The 14,367-nt window shown below is 36.7% G+C and overlaps 1 protein-coding gene across 2 annotated transcripts in view; it reads right to left on the bottom strand.

The window, feature by feature from the left end:
* The window catches only part of LOC134674069 (inactive dipeptidyl peptidase 10), a 214,150-nt gene extending 200,171 nt beyond the window's left edge, over positions 1-13,979 (bottom strand). For both annotated transcript variants that reach the window (XM_063532121.1, XM_063532122.1), the window contains exon 1: positions 13,610-13,979. The gene's annotated coding sequence lies outside the window, so the exon portion shown is untranslated. The remainder of the gene's footprint in view (positions 1-13,609) is intronic.
* Between the last annotated feature and the right edge of the window lie 388 nt (positions 13,980-14,367).

Below are 14,367 nucleotides of genomic sequence, written 5' to 3'. Positions count from 1 at the left end.
GATAGTGACATTGTGAGTCTTTTATTTGGGACTGTAAAAGTCGGGATCGCATGGTTTTTTGGGTTCCGCAGCCTATAATAGTCATTTGTTTTGCAAGGGGGCAAAGTTGTTGTTTAAACGCTTGTGCTAATATTGATACCCGAGCAAACGAAACATACCAAAATTGAACCACGAGCGCAGCGAGTGGTTCGAAAAATGGAACCTTGAGCCTTGCGAGGGTTTCAAAGCACGAGGTTTAAACAAAATCTGTCAGCAGTGAATGAGTTTTTTTTATAATAATATTCACCTGTCTGCGATTATTGGAAATTGATGGATTCTGGTATAGAGAACTGTATGGTGACCTTTTGTTATTGGAATTTGGGTCAAATGTGGGTTAGGTAAAGGTACGAAATGTGAAGAAATTATACGATAGATAAGTATAGGTACTAGATATCCTTAAAAAGTGGTGGCTCGCTACCTTCAGAGAATGAGTCCGAATCGCACTTGACCGGATTATTCGAGTCGAGATAATGGCAGGTTTATTCACTAAAGCGTTCAGAAAACTACCGCCACTACCGGGTAGATCGAGTCCTTTATAGATAGTTTCACCAGAGTTGAAGTCACGCACACAACAACGTTGTCATGTAATGACAGCAGGATTTTGAAATTACTGTTCTTTTATTGTACCGATAGCAAGTTCAACAGAGAATTGCAAGATAGACCAAAAAGTTTCTTTAACCTATTTTGTTAAGTATTATATAGAACAATTCATCGACCTCAAACAAAACAGAAAATGCCATATTTTGATCAATTTAAAGGTCAGATAATATGCGTAGGTACTATATGAATATAAAAAATTAATCGTAGAAACTAAAGATAATAAGTAATATATCGCCTTGTTTTTATTTATGTAGCTGTTAAAATTCTCTTTACTTATATTTTCATTACTTTGTTATTTCATTATCAAACCTCTTCAAAGATGGCTGAAGTAACTGGCACTCGTTACATGGTTGTCATACCTATTGACAACTGCATTCTAAGAGATAAGAAAACCTACAGATTCTTATTAGAATAACTACGGAGACATGGCTTTTTCTAGCGAAACAATTAGGTCATGGGAAAACTTTAAAAATACAAAGTCGCGAAATAATATTCAACGTATTCTGTCATTTTAGATATAACTTTATATTTTTTTTTATTTACATTTACTTTCATTCACTCACTCATTTAAATTCATTCATTCACTTTTTTGCAATCAGTACTTCATGTAGCTGTGTGTGTAATCATTCACCTCAACTTAAGTGGAACTATCTATAGCAACAATAAAGAAAAGTTCTGGAAGCTTTTGACTTCGCGTCTTTGACGAGTTACCATCGCCCACACTATTAACTGTTCATCGGTGGACCTTATGCATTTTTTGTAATAAGGTCCACTGATGTACAGGGAGGAGTGTTACTGTTTGTACATTACATTACATGCATGCATGCTACATGCACGGATTAACATAGAAACTTAGAAAAATATAAAAATCATGCGCACAAAGCCATCCGATAAGCCAAGGGTCTCCATTAAATTATAAGGCGATGGTAAACACATTATATCATGCTCTCTATCTCTATCAATATACCGTGCGTGGCTATAAATATTGCAAACATAGATGGAAGACCGCCTCCTGGGGGACTATCGTATCTCGCACATATGTATACAGAGTGGGCTAGCAACAGAGCGAATATCTAATCAAATTAAATATTTGTGAGAAACGTTACACAATTCGATTTAAAAATTCAAATAAAGATTTTGCTAAGCGATGTGAATAATATATGTATAACTATTAAATTAAAATTTTAAAAACCCCCTACATAGCACAAAAGTACTTTACATAATTATGGAAAAGAGTTGATAGGCTGACAGGTAGTAGGTTTCAGACGTAGGGTGAATTTGCGCTTAAAATATTGTACAGAATAGGCTATACTATCTATTTACAAAATTTGAAATTTGGCGTAAAAAACCACATAAATAAATCGGCACATCAGGCAGGCCCCGTTACAGAGCCCACCCTGTGTCTGTATATCCCCAAATATGATAGATAACTGCTATAAATAATTCACTAGGGCAGCTTCAGTTATATATTGGGCAGATAAGGCAAATGTAAACGTCAGGTGAGCGGGTTACAAAGGAAGCCCCAAAGGAGGCTGCGGCGTGACGTCACGAGTCCTGATTGCTTAGCGGAGTGAACGGGGTGATGGTTACGTGTAAACATGTAATAAAGCCGTTGGAAACTGATTTGATTACTGATAATGAAGATGCGAAGCGTGTCCTACTGCCGTATTCGAACTTCAAGATATTCACAAGAGACGACACGTACAGTCATCAGCAATAGTATCTTACACAACTAGGGCCGCAAAAATATGTGACACGTTCTTATTTGGAGCGCAATAAGAGCGCGTCATATATTTTTGCGGCCCTAGTTGTGTAAGATACTATTGCTGATGACTGTACAAGATCTATTCTAGATACGTTATAGTTTAGATATCAACTAGTTCTCTTTTGCAGCGCAGTTCGGGCAACCAATGTCACTTTTACGTTAGATAAAGTAAGATATCTATTATATGTCAATTGGATCTTTTAAGTCATAGTTATCCTGTGGAAATCGTCCAAGAGTATCTCCAGAATCGCGCAAATGTCAAATTTGACAGGTTAGATCTTAAACATATCGTTATCGTATCTTGGTGATGTCTAAATGATGCCTAATAGATGTCTATTTCAAAATCCGAATCGGGCCCCTACAAACAAAGAAAATTATAGCGAATGGGAATGTAATAATTTAGATTAGTTCAGTCGGATAGGATATACTCATAGGTTGAATTGGGCGATGTTTTACGACATTAGAATAGCATATTATTAAGGCCCTCCTTTTATTTACAGAACTATGATAAAATCATTACTTACATGCCCACAAGCTGTTAACTATTGCCCACAGGAGAGAAAACTAGCGTGTTCGCGCGAACTGTACATTTTTCTCTCCTGTGGGCAATAGTTAACAGCTTGTGGGCATGTAAGTAATGATTTTATCAGAGTTCTGTGAATAAAAGGAGGACCTTTTTACGTGGGTAAGGGTTAAATAAGAAAATTAACCTTTATAGCCTTTAACTCTTGTGTATGTCTACAGGAAAGAACGTAACACAGTGATCTGTTTGACCCATTAATACCCTACCATTAACACCAAGATGGAAGTCAGCGTAAAACGAACCTACATTTGTTATCTTTTTGTTTGTAATTATTAGAAAGTAGTAGGATTCTACCATTATATCGACAGAATAATATGAACAGTGGGTATAATTAATTCAGTGAACAGTTTAAGTTCTAACGACCACTGAGATATGTCCACGATGGCAACACACGGACTTGTACACTGCGGAACCCAAAAATAAAAATAAAAACAAATTGTCAATCATCAAATACACATAAAATTATATTTTTTGACAGACTCTCAATATTTCTTTCGAGTCCTCTTAGCTCAAAGACACCTTTAACAATGACAATTTTATTAAGGAAAGCTTTAAAGTATCAAACAGGTATTAACATAGATCAAACAGGAAGGGTCAGAAGGACGTGGAAGGGGCGTGTCGGCAGTTACGAATGGGTCTTCTTTCGGTCATAATTCCAATAGATCGCGGCTGTAGAACATTCGTCTCAGGCATACCAGCCAAAGCATGCCCTTCAGATCTGTGATTTGTATACGTAATCGGATATCATTCTTATATTGGTCATTACGAGGCAATCGCTCTCACTCAGTTGGTACTAATGCCGGTAGATTTGCTAATGATGAAGTGAGAAGAAAGCACATTATTTTAGGTATGTATTGTATAAAATATTTTTAATACAAATTTACTGTAAGTACCTACAAGTTACATTTACTTTGATAAGAAGACAAAATATTCATAAAATAGTTTTCGATGCCATCATTTATTATGGTCTTTCTCAGCAGTTTCTCTCTCTTCTTTGAGAACATTAATTGTTCTCTACGAGTATAACATGTAATTATTACATGAGTTACTTTAAAAATACCATAGACATAGTACGAGCTTAGTAGGTATAGACATATACTGGGTCAAGCAAATCTTGTCAGTAGCAAACGGCGGCAAATTTGAAAAATCGCGGGTTAGCAACACTTGTGTTCGAATAATTCGAAAATCGCGTGTCATCTGTGTTTTATCTGTGGAATGTGGATCGCGAATGACAGCCATCATCTTTGTTTACATTCTGAATCGATTCTATTTCAAGAGATATTTCTGCTGTGTCACCATTAAATACCAATATATTAAATAACATTGTGCTTAATCAAAGATAAGGTGCCTACAATGCCTACAGTTCCAACTGATAAATCTAATAAAATATTAAAATCCAATAGGACATCTATCTGCTGAAGCAATGATTTTATTCATTACATTCTTGTTTAACAGCATATTCCACTTCTAATTTTATTTTGAGATCTTCAAATTCACCACACACCGCTTTTAAATTGTCCGTCCATACCATTTAATAACAATTTCAAACATTTTCAATAGAGAATCCACGAGTGACAATTTGAATTGACGTACGTAACAGGGCGCGCTCAGCGGAAAAAAAAGTTTTGTTTCGATGTACATTGTACATTGCTGCTTTTCTTAGCGCAATACTACTCTTTGAGTGTTGCCTTACTTTAGTTTGCTTTACATTGCTACTGACAAGATTTGCTTGACGCACTATAGTTGACCCACAATACTCGTATTCTAGGAATTCCCGCAATTCCTCCAAGTCTTGATATGATGACAATGCTAAGCACCATCTTTTCTCTTCTCTCTTTTTTAGAAATTTTGAAGTTGACCAACTCAGCTTCCGCAGTCGGAAAATGTATTCGGTCTTTACATATTTAGGTCGGACGGCACCTTTACTCCAAAAACTTTCAGTTAGATAAAAAGGACAACAAAATCACGCAAAATTTAAGGATCCTTAATCATCAGATATACAAGTTTCGCCATGTAGCCTGTCGGCACAACCTCACTGGGCGGGACTGGATAGTTATAAATGGACCCTGTCTCCCCGCATGGCTGGATGAGAAGTGAGCTTATGATTTGCGCTATTTGTTATTTAGGTCGCACTTATATTCATGAATCTTTAATACGAATATTGCTACAGTTTTTCCATCTAGCTTCAGTCAATTAATCTGAGTTTGACGATTGTGAAGATCCGGTAACAATAAAACAACGAATCGCAATCACACTTAATTGTGTTCTGTCATGGCTCATGTAGACGGCGCGCGTATTCTCATGCGATTTTAGTTACATTTATTGTGGACTATTGAGGTTACATCCAATCCGGGCGATCGATCAAGTACCGAGGATGCCTAGCGACAAATGTATTTGTTAATAACCAATAAAATTGCCCTCCAAAGCTGCGATGAGCGAGGATAGGTAAATCAAGTGATTCTAATGGACACTTAGCAACACGTTCCTCGCTAAAATGAACCCTTAGTTATGTTACAAAGAATCGCTTGGATTTAATTTCGGGGGTATTTTCTATCGCCGCACGCCTTGCTGTGATACACTTCATACCTATATGCTTATGATACCTTTCTTATTAGGCAGACTACAGTGGTCGTTTATTATCAGCTTAAAAACACGTTTTCTTTCATAACATTAAAACAAAAATCTTATATTTAAACTGAATTTTTCGATGTAGTTGCACAGCTATCGGCATCACAGATTGGCAGAGATAGCACTTTCAGACAAGGCTGCCTGTTGCTCACCTGTTACTGCCGCATACATCCGTCCACTAGTAGTACAGATATCATACGGTGTGTTTGAGATTTGACAACGAGATAAGATTCCTATTAAATTGGTCATTTTTAGGGTTCCGTACCCAAAGGGTAAAACGGGACCCTATTACTAAGACTTCGCTGTCCGTCCGTCCGTCCGTCCGTCCGTCCGTCCGTCCGTCTGTCACCGGGCTGTATCTCACGAACCGTGATAGCTAGACAGTTGAAATTTTCACAGATGATGTATTTCTGTTGCCGCTATAACAACAAATACTAAAAACAGAATAAAATAAAGATTTAAATGGGGCTCCCATACAACAAACGTGATTTTTGACCAAAGTTAAGCAACGTCGGAAGTGGTCAGTACTTGGATGGGTGACCGTTTTTTTTTTGTTTTTTTTTTGCATTATGATACGGAACCCTTCATGCGCGAGTCCGACTCGCACTTGCCCGGTTTTTAGCAATTATTGGAACATGCTGAAATAGACACATTTCATTCATGAATCGACTACCACTTAAGCATGAATATCCAATACAATTTAAAATTATGCTGTGAGAATGCTTGTAACGATCTCAGGAAAATCTTAATTGCATCGCGCTATTCCAGAATGTATACGAGTACGTACCAGGCGAGCAGCAACAAGGTGGAGTAGAAAGGTCGTTTTTCACGCGCCGTGTTTCCTACAGGAAGCAATTACGCCCATACACTGGAAGCTCACGCTTTGAGCTTAAAGTCTTTGTAATTCATGCTGCTCTAGTACTCTGAAAAGCAATTTTTCTATTTAAAAGTTCTTTATAAAATTAGGACGCTGACTAAGCGAAATGAACTAAATAATAATATAATTCGGGATAAAATATGTCCGTTGCCACAATGACAGGGAAAACGCAAGATTAATTGCGCAAACCCGTGGACTCACTCTCGGATATTAAAAATGAATTAACATTTTTATTTCTAGATTTCCCACAACACAAGCCTTCTTGAGCTTACCGTGGGGCTTAGTCAATTTGTGTAAAAATGTCCTATAATATTTATTTATTTATTTATTTATTTCTAAAACGCTTCCTAAAAACTAAAACCCGTCGTTGAATTTTTTAAGAGCTTAGGTACAGGCCGCGTAGCCAAGATGACGATCGCTTACGCTCCGTAGCGATCGAAACGCAACTGTCACTGTCGCACTAATATGGAAGAGTGATAATGACACATAATTCTCTTCGTTGTCGAAGCGATAGCGATTGTAACCTTGGCTAGGACGGCAGTTTCGCTCCGTGATTGTTGAGCCATTTAGGGTTCTAGCTAAATTGGACATTCTATAGCGCAAGTATTGAACAACCATTTTAGCTGGGACCCTAAATGGCATAACAATCGCGTAGCGTGACTGTACATCGCGTAGGTACCACCACGTTCCACGATTGTATATCTATACATTAATGTACCTATTCTGGTTAATATCGGCTCTAGGACTACATTTGCAAGTCAAGATATAGACTTACTTGCCTGTTGGTTTTACTTGGGTGGTTTACGGTTCGGTTAGTGTTTTATGTGCAGTATGTAGGGGCGTATTCAGATTGTGAAATCAGGTTATGAATTAGATCTGGATGTGTTATATGATCTGTCAGTGTCACTTTTTTACATTTCTTCAACCAGAAACGTCACTTTTAACACTGATCATATCCATAACGAATCCCGATCAACCCGTTATTACAATCAAAATACGCCACGGTTTTCTTCTCGTCAGCTTTTAAAAAGCATTTTAATCAAATAAAATCAAAAATGGTCACGTTCCCTCTCAGTTAATAGATTTTTTATAGATTTTTTTTTAATCTTCGCAGGCTAACCATTCCATTTAACCATCAAATTAATAGATTACCTTTCAAAATACAAAGGAAACTTCGTACCGAGAGCTTGTTCCAAAGCAAAAAAACTTCTAAAGCCCAGTTACAAAACGATTTCCAGGACTTCCCTTGTCCATCCACTTTTTATCGCGAAAACTTTTAATTGATTTTCATAGAAAGTATTTAATGAAAGAGCGAATTGAATACACTTCATGTTTCAACGCATTCATTCTTTGTTTTCACGAGGCCATTGTTCTTTCTAACAATTTTATTGAAGTAGTTACAATATATGCGTTTTTTACATAACAATAATAAGGTATATTTATAGTACATTTCAGAGCATTGGATATTTTTTATATCAAGCGAAAGTTGCTGAACCAGATTTCAAATTGATTAAGCTGTTAAGCTAGACCGATTAGAAAAGAACCTCAACATTATTTAGTATTTTTATTTTATGAAACCGTATTATGACCCATACGTCCCCTGCCTCAATTACGGCCACATCTCAAAATTAATGATTATTGGAAACTTAACGTTGTTATTTTTAATTAAGATTGAATCTCCAATGATAGTAGATTTTGAAATGTGGCCGAAAAGGCATGGGACGAATAAGCACTGTAGCGGAAGATAAACCAATGGACACATTATGACTTGGTTCTAATGTGGCCTACGAATTATATTGGTTGACTGTACATGCGAGTAATTTAGCCATCCTATTATTTATTTATTTATACTTTATTGCACAAAATATATACAACAATGTACAGTCAGCGTCAGAGAGACGTGACCCCCCTAATAGCAGCATAGAAAGTGTACAATAATTTCGTCATCACACGTAATGTTTGCGTAGCTGTGTGGTTTCATAAGCGGACTAAAGATCCCAAGAAACCGGGTTCGAGACCGATCAAAGTTTTAGAATCTTTTTGGTTTTTTCTTTGTTAGCATTCCTGTGTTATTAAGTTCAGAACTATTGAAAACTGAATACGGATAATGTCAAATATTATAGTAGAAATAGGAAAAAATAAAATAAAAACAATCTTAAAAACACTGTATTTTATTGGTATTTTATTAACGTTAAGCACAAGTCATTACACCAGTTCCTTTTTTCGAACTGTCAAAACGATTTGCCGCTGTGGAATTTATATGAAACATTATAAAACCTACTCTTTATTTTATAGTTCTATAAGTTTTATAAAATAGAAAGTGTGGCTAAAAATAACTTAAGTCTACGCTTCATTGTTCTGGTGCTTTATTTCATGCATGGTTGTGTAATAATTTATTTTAAAAACAGTCAACATCCCTATACTATACCGATATGCGTTTAGTTTGGCAGATATATGTTTGATACTTCTATTTTACATTATATAAATTGAACATTTATGTTGCCTAACTATCAATAACTTTGCATAACAGCTGCATTGTAAGCATACATAATTGTCTTTTAATAGTAAATAAACAACAATATTATAGTGTAAGTTAATTAAAATTGTGGTATGTTACATGGGCTGCGATTAAGTATAAGTCTTAATAAGTAATAGCAAGTAATGCATGTTGCATAACAGATAACTATATGTAAATATTGGGTTTGATAAATAATGGTTATGTATAAAACGCGAAGATATTCTAACCTTGCGAGCCATGAACTACGTTTCAGAGAGAAACAGCATGTTATCGGCCAGCGATAACAATATTCATCTCCTGTCACGTTACCACAGTTTTAGGAAACACAACACTTACTACCTATACCTTGTTTTTAGCATTAGAAAAAGGGTTAACAATCTTGACAAATCTTGTTATGTAATAACGCTTCTAACAAAAAGTAACTATTACTTATGAAACCAAAATAATGTAATACCTATATGTCCTTGCTACATATCTGTAACGTATTTACTATGACTTATTTTTCAAAAGTGTTTTAAATGTAAAGACACGTTAAGCTTCCTTGTAATGCTAAAAACACAAGGTATAATCTGGAACAATATCAGTAAAACTTTTGCATGCCCATCAAAGAACAATATATTAAAATATTACACTATATTTCACTAGCTGTATTTTTTTTCTAATACTGGAGAGGGTAACCGTTATTCTCTTCTATTTGTTTTAGCCTACTTTTCATGCTAGCTACCAAGTTTGAGCATATGTCAGTATTCCTCATATCATAAGTTCCCACGTTCTATAGACTTCTTCATCAAGGTTTCGTTTTGATTTGACCTGATCGGGGTCCCAGTTGAGCAACATTTGACCCCATAAATTTTCAATTGGGTTCAGGTCAGGGCTCTTAGATGGCCAGTCGAAAACTGTAATGTCTGGTTGAGATTCTAACCACTGTTGGACTATCCGTGAGCGATGCACTGCACTATTGTCTTGCACAAAAAAAATTGCCCTTCAGGATATGCGACACGAACTGATGGTAGCATCACGTCCCGTAATATTTCCAGGTATCGTTCAGCTGTTGAGCGAGTTGTAGTAAATGGAGCGTCGGTATGCATTTGCACAATACTACGGTGCCGCTGAGATTTTTTTGTATAGGCAGAAGGCCGAGGGCCTTGCCGATCTTCTTTACGTCACCCGTTCTTTCATACCGCCTTAGCCATTTACGAACCGTGCTCCTCTGCAAATAAAAAAAACACAATTTAAACTGAATAGGTCTACTAACAAAACATGGCCAATGAAATGGAGTAAACTCTAAGTAACTCACCGCTATATTCATTACTCGTGCAATTTTTTTAATACTCTGGTTTTGTTCCCAAAGCACTACAATTTCGATCACATAAAAGAGTTTAATCGAACCATTTTAAAACTCAGTTGACACGGTTTCGGACAAGTCGAGAATAACATGTATAAAACAACGTTACTATTTCGGTACACCTAGAATAGACGTAACGATGACTTGCGGCGGATGCGAATTATTACAAAGTTACCCTAAAACTCAATTGTAATTTAAAAAATACGAAACGGGATAATCATACCAAATTCAACCTAAACACATATTTAGTTAAAGATGTTGTTAATCACTTTCGGATTCGGATATGAGGGTAGAGAAATAATAATAAACAAAGACAAGACTATATTAAGTATCTATGACTAAGACAAGGACGCATCGACATACGAGTAAGTAACTTCCACCTTTACGATTTGACGATAGTGATTCATATTTTCGCAAGTAATAATATGTGTTCCGTGGCTCAATGGTATAAGTGACAGACTAATGTAAGAACATGTAGTCTCAATGACAGCCGTGAGGTCCGAGGATCGATTCCCAACAACGGTTGGGAGACAAAAGGGAAAAATGACTTTTTGAAATAATATGATGCTTGATACGGCTGTGGCGATGTTGAACTAATGTTTCGACGTTGCCGTGTGAGCTATATTTTTAAAACCAGGGGGGTCACGTTTCTCTGACGCTGACTGTACAAATGGCTATTAGAGTTACACCAAGACAAGTCTTCAGAGATTTTGATAGCCCGCACAGTGCAAGTGTTATTTTAAACGTCAAACTTCTGTGATATTATCAAGAGTAAATAACACTTGCACTGCGTGGGCTATCAAAATCGCTGCAGACTTTTCTTCGTTTATTTAGCATTACTTATTAAGCTGTGTAATGAGCATAATCAGAGTTTCCCCGTGCCTCTAAACAGAAGCACGCCCTTGTCGAGTCGTTAGGCAGTGGGGCCCGTAATGAGGTCGCAGCTTTATATTTTATTACTGCAGTTTCGCTCAAAATATTAATATTGAATGGTATATAATTAACTTCTTTAACTCGAAATTTCAAGGTGATTTTTGGAGTAAGTACGAGTATATTGTGCGTTGATTTTAAACTTTAATGCATTCGAATATACGACTGCACCGTTCCTATACACTTAATTCAAACTTAGTTTGATTAGGTATCAGGTAGGTCTATCAGGCTTTCGTGAAGTATAATATTTGATTAGTTACATATACCTATGTGGACAATTGGCACTAAGTAATATTTATGGAACCTGTACGCAAGCACGAGCAGCTAATTAAAACATAGATTGTACTCCCCAAACGGTGACTTTAGTTCAATAATTTTTAAAAATGATGAAGTCTTTTTAGACTTTTAACTTTTCATACAAATTAAATATTATCGCCATTATCATTGTGATTGACGTTGCTTGTCACGCCGTAAACATAACAAAATTCACAATACATTGCGTCTTAGAATAAACTTTAAAGTTTATTAAAAATCAAAACCCAAGTTATTTTTAAAATGCGTTGAATAAATCTTGGTCAGTATGAGGCATAAGGCCTAAAGTTATTTTTTTTTATTGTGAATCAAGAAACAAACGGTCATTTACATTAATGCGTAATGGTTTAACATTGCATCTTAAGGTTAGACCTGCAGTTTCCTTAATTGAATATAATCGTGCTAAATTTTTATACACTATGGTTTTTCATTTACATTTCTATTGCTACAAAAAATACAGAAAATCGGAGCTTATTATTTTTTGCTCGTATTACAAGCCACACCCGGTATATTCACTATGTCCAAGACATTGCCTCAATTCATTTCGTCGATTTCTTTTGTTACGTACATATGTATTTAGCGCCGATGACGCGATCTGTCCTTAATCTACCAAATTACCCTGTATCGATCAGCATTACGGAATCAGGCAAACGAGTCATTTCCGTAACATTTCCTATCGGCCGTTCCTATTCCTATGAGTTCCCGGGCTTTGACATGAATGAAATAATATGTTTTTAACCGAGTTGATGATGGCTTGAAGTTTCTGGAGTTCAGTATACTTCACAGTTGGTTGGTTTTATGGTTGGCTTGGTTTTTCATTCGTTAAGATCGGATGATGACATTCTGGATAGGATTGAGAAAACTCTTCAACTATCATAGACATACCTACAGTGATTCGTGTATTTTTTATAACTTGTACATTTCTCGCATGCGACGTTTAGTGAAGTGTAACTGCCGATGAAGACCAATAAAATTCGTTAAATGGCCTATACAGCAATGCGGATGGAGAAATAACGTCAGTGTTCGTTCAAGGAACCATAAAATAACCTAAAATGTAGCTAATCTCACGTACGGCCAAGTTTACAGCAAGAAAAGAGATACTCAATTGATCGAAACTTTGTGAAACTAAACCGTTCGGCTCCTACTACCTCCGCTAAGTTCACATCATGCACCGTTCTGACTGTGTTTAAACTAAGTACCTACATGATGCAACTTTTATTGTAAAGTTTTTTAAAATTCAGCCTGCAATACTGACCACACAACACACCTACACATGAACATATATGTATTTAAGTTTATATTTCATATTTTTGTACAGATACACTATGATTCAGCTCGAGATTTGCGTCAACACATTCACTTGCATTGGCGGGTTATCTGTTCGTAGGCGCTTTTCGCTACATACGGGTTTTCCCGTGTTATTTGCTACGCTCGTAGCGTGTAGCTCGCTCTGGCAGTGAATATGTTAAATTATTACAACTGGCTTAGTCAAACGGCCAATTAGTTTTGACGTTAATTACAGGCATCCCGCATTTGACCCCTCTGTGTATTGAGTATAGCTAATGCAGAAGATGTTTTTTCTGTAGAATAAGTCAAATAAGCTGTTAAATGAATGCTATCTATTAGAATCAATTGCTTTATATTCGTGTCAGTAGGAAGCCTAATAACTTAACAACTTTATTTTTTGCGTTAAGTGTCAAGAAGTCACATTTTGTGGCATGGTTTTTACGTAAACACTTACATTACTTTTCAAAATAATGTTTCGTCAAGATCTCTTCAATCTTTACTTAATTTAGACGCTATTCCATGTTGATACATTAAACAGCCATAAAATAAGTCATTTGCCTCCTTAATAGCCGTAATATTATATCTCCATAACAAAAGAACAATAAAAATCTCCAAGACATTTGCTTACCATCCGAGACCATTGCGACTTAAGCCGAATACTTCATCATAATGCCAAGGCGTTTTCCTGAAAAATTATCACATCAATATTAAATGTTTACACTCACCTGAAGTGAACAGGCTTTTATTAATAACGCGTTTTCACTCGATCCTATGCACATCCCTAACCTAGTTCCATTTTTAAATTCCAAACGTCCACACGCGGCAAAAGGGAACTGTACGAAAAAAGAACGAACTAATTCGAATTAGGAATACGGCCTTTGTTTTTATGTCAGTTTATTGGATTCGGTGTTCGATTTTGGCGGAATTTGAGCGCGGTGGGATCCGGCGTGACTACGCCGCTCGAGATCCGGCGACCGACTGAAGCTCGAGCCCAGTTCCCGGCTTTCCGTCGGTGTTGCCAGCGCCGGGTGCGGGTTTCCTGGTTATTTTTACGCGTATGTAGTGACGCATTTTCCGCTCGGATGGAGCAACTTCTAGCGCTCGTGCTACGAGTACTGGCGATTAAGTCATGGCCGCTGGAGCCGTATTTTCCGTACTTTTTATGGCTCCTCTACACGATGGGCCAACGCCGGCCACTCCAAGGGACGCATTTATGCGTTAGAGGGAGCAAGTGATATTGATATCTCATTCTACCGCATTGCTGCGTCCCTTGGAGTGGCCGGCGTTGGCCCATCGTGTAGAGGAGCTATAACTTTTCTGCGACTATTTACACGAATTTTCTGGTATGAATAGTTCATCTTTATGTAAATTGTTCATTAGGTTCACAATTCATATCGAAATTGGTTACGGGGAATCATTCAGTTTGATTAGAAGAATAAATAAAACCAGCCAAGTACGAGACTTGCTCGCGCACCGAGGGTTA

This window comes from Cydia fagiglandana, chromosome 19, assembly GCF_963556715.1.
Source record: "Cydia fagiglandana chromosome 19, ilCydFagi1.1, whole genome shotgun sequence".
Classification (NCBI taxonomy): domain Eukaryota; kingdom Metazoa; phylum Arthropoda; class Insecta; order Lepidoptera; family Tortricidae; genus Cydia; species Cydia fagiglandana.
The sequence above is the reverse complement of the archived record's forward strand: the minus strand, read 5'-3'. Positions and strand labels throughout refer to the sequence as shown.